Genomic DNA, 7,181 nt, shown 5'->3' with positions numbered 1-7,181 from the left:
CTCAGTCATTTTATACCCAACACAGTTACTTTATAAATAGTTAAATTTTAAACATTTATTAACACCAAGGAAGTGTATTTAAGACAATTATAGAAAGAAATTTATATCATGGCCTTCTTGACAAAGGTTACAACAGGAGAAGAAAACAAGGCAATGTACAGTGCATACATTTTCTAAAACAGATTATTATTATTATTATTTATTTATTTATTTATTTATATAGTACCATCAGTGTACATGGTGCTGTACAGAGTAAAACAATAAAATAGCAAAACCCTGCCGCATAGGCTTACATTCTAATAAAATCATAAAACGATAAGAAGGGGAAGAGAATGCACCAAACAGGCACAGGGTAGAGTAAAACTAACAGTATAAAAGCCAGAACAAAATCAAGTTTTAAAAGCTTTAGAAAAAAGAAAAGGTTTTAGCTGAGCTTTAAAAGCTGCGATTGAACTTGTAGTTCTCAAATGTTCTGGAAGAGCGTTCCAGGCGTAAGGGGCAGCAGAAGAAAATGGACGAAGCCGAGCAGGGGAAGTAGAGACCCTTGGGCAGGTGAGAAACATGGCGTTAGAGGAGCGAAGAGCACGAGCGGGGCAATAGTGTGAGATGAAAGAGGAAAGATAGGAAGGAGCTAGACAGTGAAAAGCTTTGTAGGTCAACAGGAGAAGTTTATATTGGATTCTGGAGTGAATTGGAAGCCAATGAAGAGATTTCAGAAGTGGAGTAACATGGTCAGAGCGGCGAGCCAAGAAGATGATCTTAGCAGCAGAGTGGTGAACAGAAACCAACGGACTGATGTGAGAAGAAGGAAGGCCAGTGAGAAGAAGGTTGCAGTAGTCCAACCGAGAAATAACCAATGCATGAACAAGCGTCTTGGCAGAAGAGACAGACAAAAATGATCGAATCCTGGCAATATTATACAGGAAAAAAACGACAGGATTTAGCTACTGCATCAATATGAGGAATAAAGGAGAGCGATTAAGGAATAAAGGAGATTTCTGCCAGCACAGATTACTCCGGGCCAGGAGCAACCCCAACAGATGATGTTTTGTTTTTATTTGTAGTATAGAAATTTCCCAACTTGTCCTTTGAGGTTTTGGCCTGTATGGGGCATGAACCTTGGTAATGTTCACTTTTCCCCAGGTCAAGTTTCCTGCCAGTAATAGGTCAAAAGCAAACTTTGGTTTAGGCAGCCATTTTAGCTATGTCTCTGATATGCCTGATATGATCATTACCTTAAAATTGCCTACACATGGACTGTGTGTGTGTTATGTTCTCGCTACGGCCAGGTGGTTGGACTAGATCAGGGATGGGGTATCTCCAGTAGCCTGCAGAGATTCCCTATCTGACTTGCAGAGGCTTAGATTCCCTCCCTAAACCCTGGAGAGCTTGGAGAGGCTAGTGGGGAGAGGAATACCTGCTCTTATCTCTGTTCAGAATTCACATATAACAGTGTGGATGCCCTAGCACGCCACCCCTCCTCCTAATTGATGGACCCCAAGTCTGTTCTAGCAGGGCTATTTATTTATGTTTCTTTTACTATTTTATTTTATTGAATACAGGATCTACTGGTAGATCCCTGGATGATTGGCGCTAGATCAGCAAGTTCTAGTAGCTATTGATAGCCTTATGCACCATGAATTTGTCTAATCACCTTTTAAAGCCATCCAAATTGGTGGCTGCGAATTCCATTGGGGGCCGCAATTCTTGTGGTTGCGAATTCCATAGTTTAACTATGTGCTTTGTGAGGAAGCGCTTTCTTTTATCTGTCTTGCCTTGCCTCTCCCACCAATCAGCTTCAGGAGATGACCCCCAGTGGGTTCTACAATTCTGAGAGAGGAAGAAAACGGTCTCCCTATTCCACACCATGCATGATTTTGTACAACTCTGGCATGTCTCCCCTCACTCGCCATTTTTCTAAGCTAATGTTGCAATCTCTCCTCTTGGGAAAGCTGGTTCCAGCCTGTGGATCTATTCCAATATCCCTCTTTAGGTGCACTGACCAGAACTGTATGCCGTATTGCAAGTGTGGTTGCACAATAGATTTGTATAAGGGGAGTTTGATATAAGGGGAGAACTCTAAAGGAGCTATCCATGGTGCTGAAACCTAGCCCAGCCTAGGTTCAGCACCATGGACAGCTCTTTGGAGTACTGGCTGGTTCTGACTGAAACTCAGAGCAGATTCACCATCCCCAAAGAAATTGGAACCACCAATGTGGTGTACACAGTCCAGAGAATTTCAATTATTGGGCGGTTTAAAAGTAGAGTAAAGAATACACAAGGGTGGGCAGAAGATGGATCAAGATCTACTAGCAGCAGATTGCTGGATGATTTGCAGTAAGCACCATGGTTTCTTACTCCCTGCTGTTTTACAGTAGCAACAACAAAAACACTGTTTTCCCCAATCAATTAAGTTATTAGCATCTCCGAACCCTAGCATCTCAGATGTAGATTTGTAGTTGTATACGCAGCATATGCCTCATAGGTAATCGGCTCTAACCCCCTGAGCCACTCATTTTGCCCATGGCTCTATCACTGGTGGACATTTTCTTTTCTTTTCTTCCATGTGTCCAATTTTTAATGAATCCACTGCATTTTATAAATGTTGTAAGCCTCTTTGAAGACTCCAATCAAACCGTGGGATACCAATCTACCACATAAATAAATTACAATCCCAATGGATGTGTGTGTGCTTATATGTCACATCCATGTCAAATTGCACGCCCAGTCCCTGTGCATGCATTTCCATGGCTCAGGCAGGTCAAACAGTGAGTTTTGTGGCTATGCGTGTGCCTCAGTATCGCCATATGTGCGAAACATAAAACAGTTGCAAACAGTGGTAACCTTTTTGGACTGTCATCAGAGAGTACTGTCACCACACAAGCAATTGCTTCTGCCATGCATGCCACAGCCTATGGCTCAAGTCCAGGATCACTGGCGATCGTGCAGTCTCTCATATATACGCCAGCATTCATGTACACTGATTCATGTACACCAGGCAATAACCCTTTTATTTTCCTGAGCATTTTACATGCAATTTTAATCCCGCTGGCTGTTTTCATGCTGCTGTTATAATTTGGGGCCTTTTAGCTTATTTGGTGGTGTGTATGTTTTGTATTTACATTTTAATGGTTTTATTCTTTATTGTAAACCGCCCTGGGAATATAATTAAGGCTGATATATAATAATGAATAGCAAAAAAACAAGCAAACAAATTCCAGGATTCATGCGCAGTCATGAGTGTTTAAAACGGATCTCATTTTGGAGAATGGCCCTTCAGTCTCATGGCCAAGTGTTACCTATTTGATCCCACAAGAACATTTTAATTTCTACAAGTTCTTCCCATACCCAGGGCCGGTGCTACCATAGAGGCCACTCAGGCGGCCGCCTAGAGCGCCAAGCTAAGAGGGGCGCCGGGCACAGCACAGCACTCACGCGCGTTGGCTGTGAGCCAGCCCGGCCCAAGGATTCAGCTGGGCCTGGGTGGGCAAGATGGCGCCCCGCACCCACCCAACTGAAATGAAGCCAGGGACGCTGGGGTGGGGGTGTGGCGGCTCCATGTTCGGACTTCCGGAACGCACCCGGAAGAGAGAGAGAGAGAGAGAGAGAGAGAGAGAGAGAGAGAATGTATGGGTGAATGGGGTGCAAAGGGTCTTTGAGAGTGAATGCATGTGTTCGTGCGTGTGTTTGTTTGGAGGGAGTGATGCTGAGTGTGTGTGTGCACGTGCGTGTGAGTTGGGGGGATGATTTGGAGGTGATATTCCTATTAAATAATGCATTTTAGACCCATAGACGTTCCTTTCCAATTTGTTTGCTATAATTGGCATGACGTATTTCTTGCACTTTAAAATAAATTTAGCAGTTTCAAGTTTTGTGCTTCTTTTTCCCCCCAGGAAACATATGTTCTTAAAAATCAAAGTTGGCATTTTTTGGGGGGTGGGTGGGTAAAGTAGTTCAGCTTGCCTAGGGCGCAAAATAGTCTGGCACCAGCCCTGCCCATACCACCGTTTCCAAGCCATGGCAATAGAAGTCTGGAGGAATGGCAAAAACCGGGAGGTCACAACAAAGAAGGGAGTGATATAAAATGTATAAGAAGGATGTTTTGGTCTCTTGGGTTGGTGTTTATACAGGTTGCAAATAGTACTGGTACAAAAGGATCAGTCAGGTATGCAAGGCTGCGAATTCCGACACATTAAATAAGACTTTCTCAGCAAGAAGGTTGATATCTACAGATCCTAGATGTTTGTTTGCATGGGTGGGATTCAGAGCATAAGGATGGGACCCTGATGCAGGAACGTGTGGGGCTGTGATGGAGCGGTCTGTGGGGCTACGATGCAAGGCATGTGGGGCTGCATGTAGAGTTGTGTGGGGCTGAAGATCCCCGCAGATCTGAGTAGGATAGAATGAAGGATCAAATGGTGGAGGAAAGAACTGGAACACACATGGTAGTCGAGCGTGCTTAATTTACAAAACCCACACTGTAAACGGATTTTGTACCCCAATTCCATTTAAGCCTCTCCCTGGAAAGCACCGTAGGATGGATGGGGCAGGTGGTGGAGGAGGAGCGGGAGAAGCATCTCTTTCTAGAGATGCAGGTGATCCGAGATGAGCAAAAGACTCAAGGAAGAATGGAGCGCAATTCAGGGATGTAAATGAAACCGGTCCCCAAGGATGCAGGATCTATAAAATGGATAAATGAGGAAGGGGAGGTGGGGAACATGGATGAGACCTGGCGCTTTAGGAAAAGCCTCAAGGTTGTGAGAGGAGCCAAGAAGAGGGCGGCAGTGGGGAGGGAGGGAGAGAGAAGGAGGGATGCAGGGTTGAGGCTGATAACCAAAGCTCTGTGTGTGTGTGTGTGTGTGTGTGTGTGTGTGTGTGTGTGTGTGTGTGTGTAGTGGAGGCTGGTGGCTCCTATTTCAGTGGGGCAGTGAATCCGCTCTGGGTTTCACTCAGAACTCTAAAGGAGCTATCCAAGGTGCTGGCTGGTTTTGACTGAAACCCAGAGCCGCCAGCCTCCTCTGTGCGTGTGCGCGTGTGTGTGTGTGTGTGCGGTTGTTGGATCACTCTCCACCCCCACCCCGTCCCCACACCCACACCCACGTGACGCTATGAATGAGATTGGGTGGGGGGCTGGGCACACAAAAAAGCCATACATTCCTGAACAGCAGAAAGGGAACAGGGCTGGGTGGGGGCGGGGCGGGGAAAGAGGGAGGGAGGGAGGGAGGGAGGCGAGGCGAGGCGGGCGAGGCGAGGAGCATCCTCCCCCCAGCAGCAGCATTAGGAAGGTGGGAGGGAACGAGGGAAGCAGGGAGGGAGCGGCTGGTAGCAGCGCAGCCCTGAGAGACCAAGCCGATCGTAGGCACCGAGGGGCGCCGCCATGGAAGCCTGAAGAGCCGCCCCCCCGTTCCCGCCTATACACACACCCCGATTTAGCGCGGCTTGGCCTCCGCCCCTCCCTCCTGAGCGGACACATCTGGAGGACCTCTCCGCCCACCGCAGGACCGCAAGGACACGCCGCCAGGAGAGAGGGAGAGAAGGGGGGGCGGCGGAGGAGGAAGGGGGGGACCAGCCAGAGGGTCCCCCCCAAGGAGAGAGAGAGACCGAGAGCATGTGCTGAGCGGCTCCCATCCTTGGCAGGTAACGCGGGAGGAGGGGAGTGGAGGGGGTGGATCCATGTGGGGGTGGTTGTGGGGTGGGGAGCGGCGATTGCATGCCGGGGGAGTTTGGGGGCTGGAGTGGAAAGAGGTCTTTCTGCGTGGGGTGGGGGGTGGGGGCGTCACCGACCTCTGGTGGGAAGGAGACCCGCGGGGGGGGGGTTCCCACGACGGGGGAAGGTGCTGCCGCGCTCCACTCGGGCAGTGGCGAGGCAGGCATGGCCGCTGGAGGTGACACCGGCGCAGCCCCCGCGTGCGGCTACCGCGGGGTGGACCCTGCCACGCCCCCCTCTGGAGGGCCCTGATCCCCAGTAACGGGGGGTGGGGTGTCTCCGTTTACGATCTCGAGGGGAGGCGGCAAACCATTGATGGGACCTAGGTGAGTGAGAAAAGGTGTGCGTGCGCGCGCGCTTGTGAATGAGTGAGTGTCAACGACATGGCGGGGGGGGCGGTCTCCCCTACCCCTCACCTTTTCCACACACATCCATCTTGGTAGTTCTGTAGGAGGCAACGAGGTTGTCGTCGGGGGTGGGGTGGGACGGTCAAAAGCCCCCCCCCCCCGAGGGAGGAGGTTGTGGGAGCTTCAATCAAAAGGGCATTGGGGGGGATGGGCTGTGCGCGGACATGTGTTCCCCTGCGCAAGGTGTGCAGCTTGGCCGGAGGCATGTGGACACGCTTGCACACACGTGGAGACCTGTACCAGTGCACATGGGCTGGTGCGGAGGGGGGTTGCAATGTGTGTGCATGCGTGTATCTTTGTAAGGCATGTACAGAAGTGTCGGTAGTCATGTGTTTGAGATGGAGAAAGAGGGAGAAGCGAACACGGGGCGTGGGGAGGGGGGAGAAGCGGTTCCATATATTTCAGGGTGTACATGCATCTCTGTGTGTGCCTGCATTTGTATATATGCTGTTATGTACACCATTATGTGCATCCCCCTCCCTAAGCCCTTAATATGTAGGTATGAGATTATGCATGTATATTTCCTCCCCGTGAGTGTGTGTGTCTTTTCCCTGCACATCTCTTGTGTGCCTGCATCTTTGTGCATATGGGTCCATGTATTTGCGCTCATGCGTGCCATGGCAAGCATGCTTCTCCCTTGCAGTGGCTGTACCTTTGTGAGACCATTTCCCCCTCTCTCTTGGTGTCCATATCTGTGTGCAGTTGTGAGCAGAGAGAGGGACAGATATAAGTACCTGTGTGGGCATGCTTCTCTGAATGGTTGTGTGTCAGCGCGTTCAGCGTATCTGGATCCGTCTGGCGTGAGCCCCGTCAATCCATCCATCAATCCCTCTACCTCAGTGTGCGTGCACGCGCTCATGTACTAGACAGGTCCAGGTTCACTTCTCCGTGTGTGCATCTACGACTTAACTGCACAAGTGCAGAACCTGGCATTTACCATCCCAGGAATCCCAGCTCTCCTGCAAAAGAGGAAAGCAAGTTCCTAGTCCTCCTAGTCGTGAAGCACTGTGAATGAATGAGGTCTCGAGAAGGTTCAGCAACTGAAGTAGACTTGAGCAGTGTATCCT

This window comes from Elgaria multicarinata, chromosome 11, assembly GCF_023053635.1.
Source record: "Elgaria multicarinata webbii isolate HBS135686 ecotype San Diego chromosome 11, rElgMul1.1.pri, whole genome shotgun sequence".
Taxonomy (NCBI): domain Eukaryota; kingdom Metazoa; phylum Chordata; class Lepidosauria; order Squamata; family Anguidae; genus Elgaria; species Elgaria multicarinata.
This window is presented reverse-complemented; position numbering follows the sequence as displayed.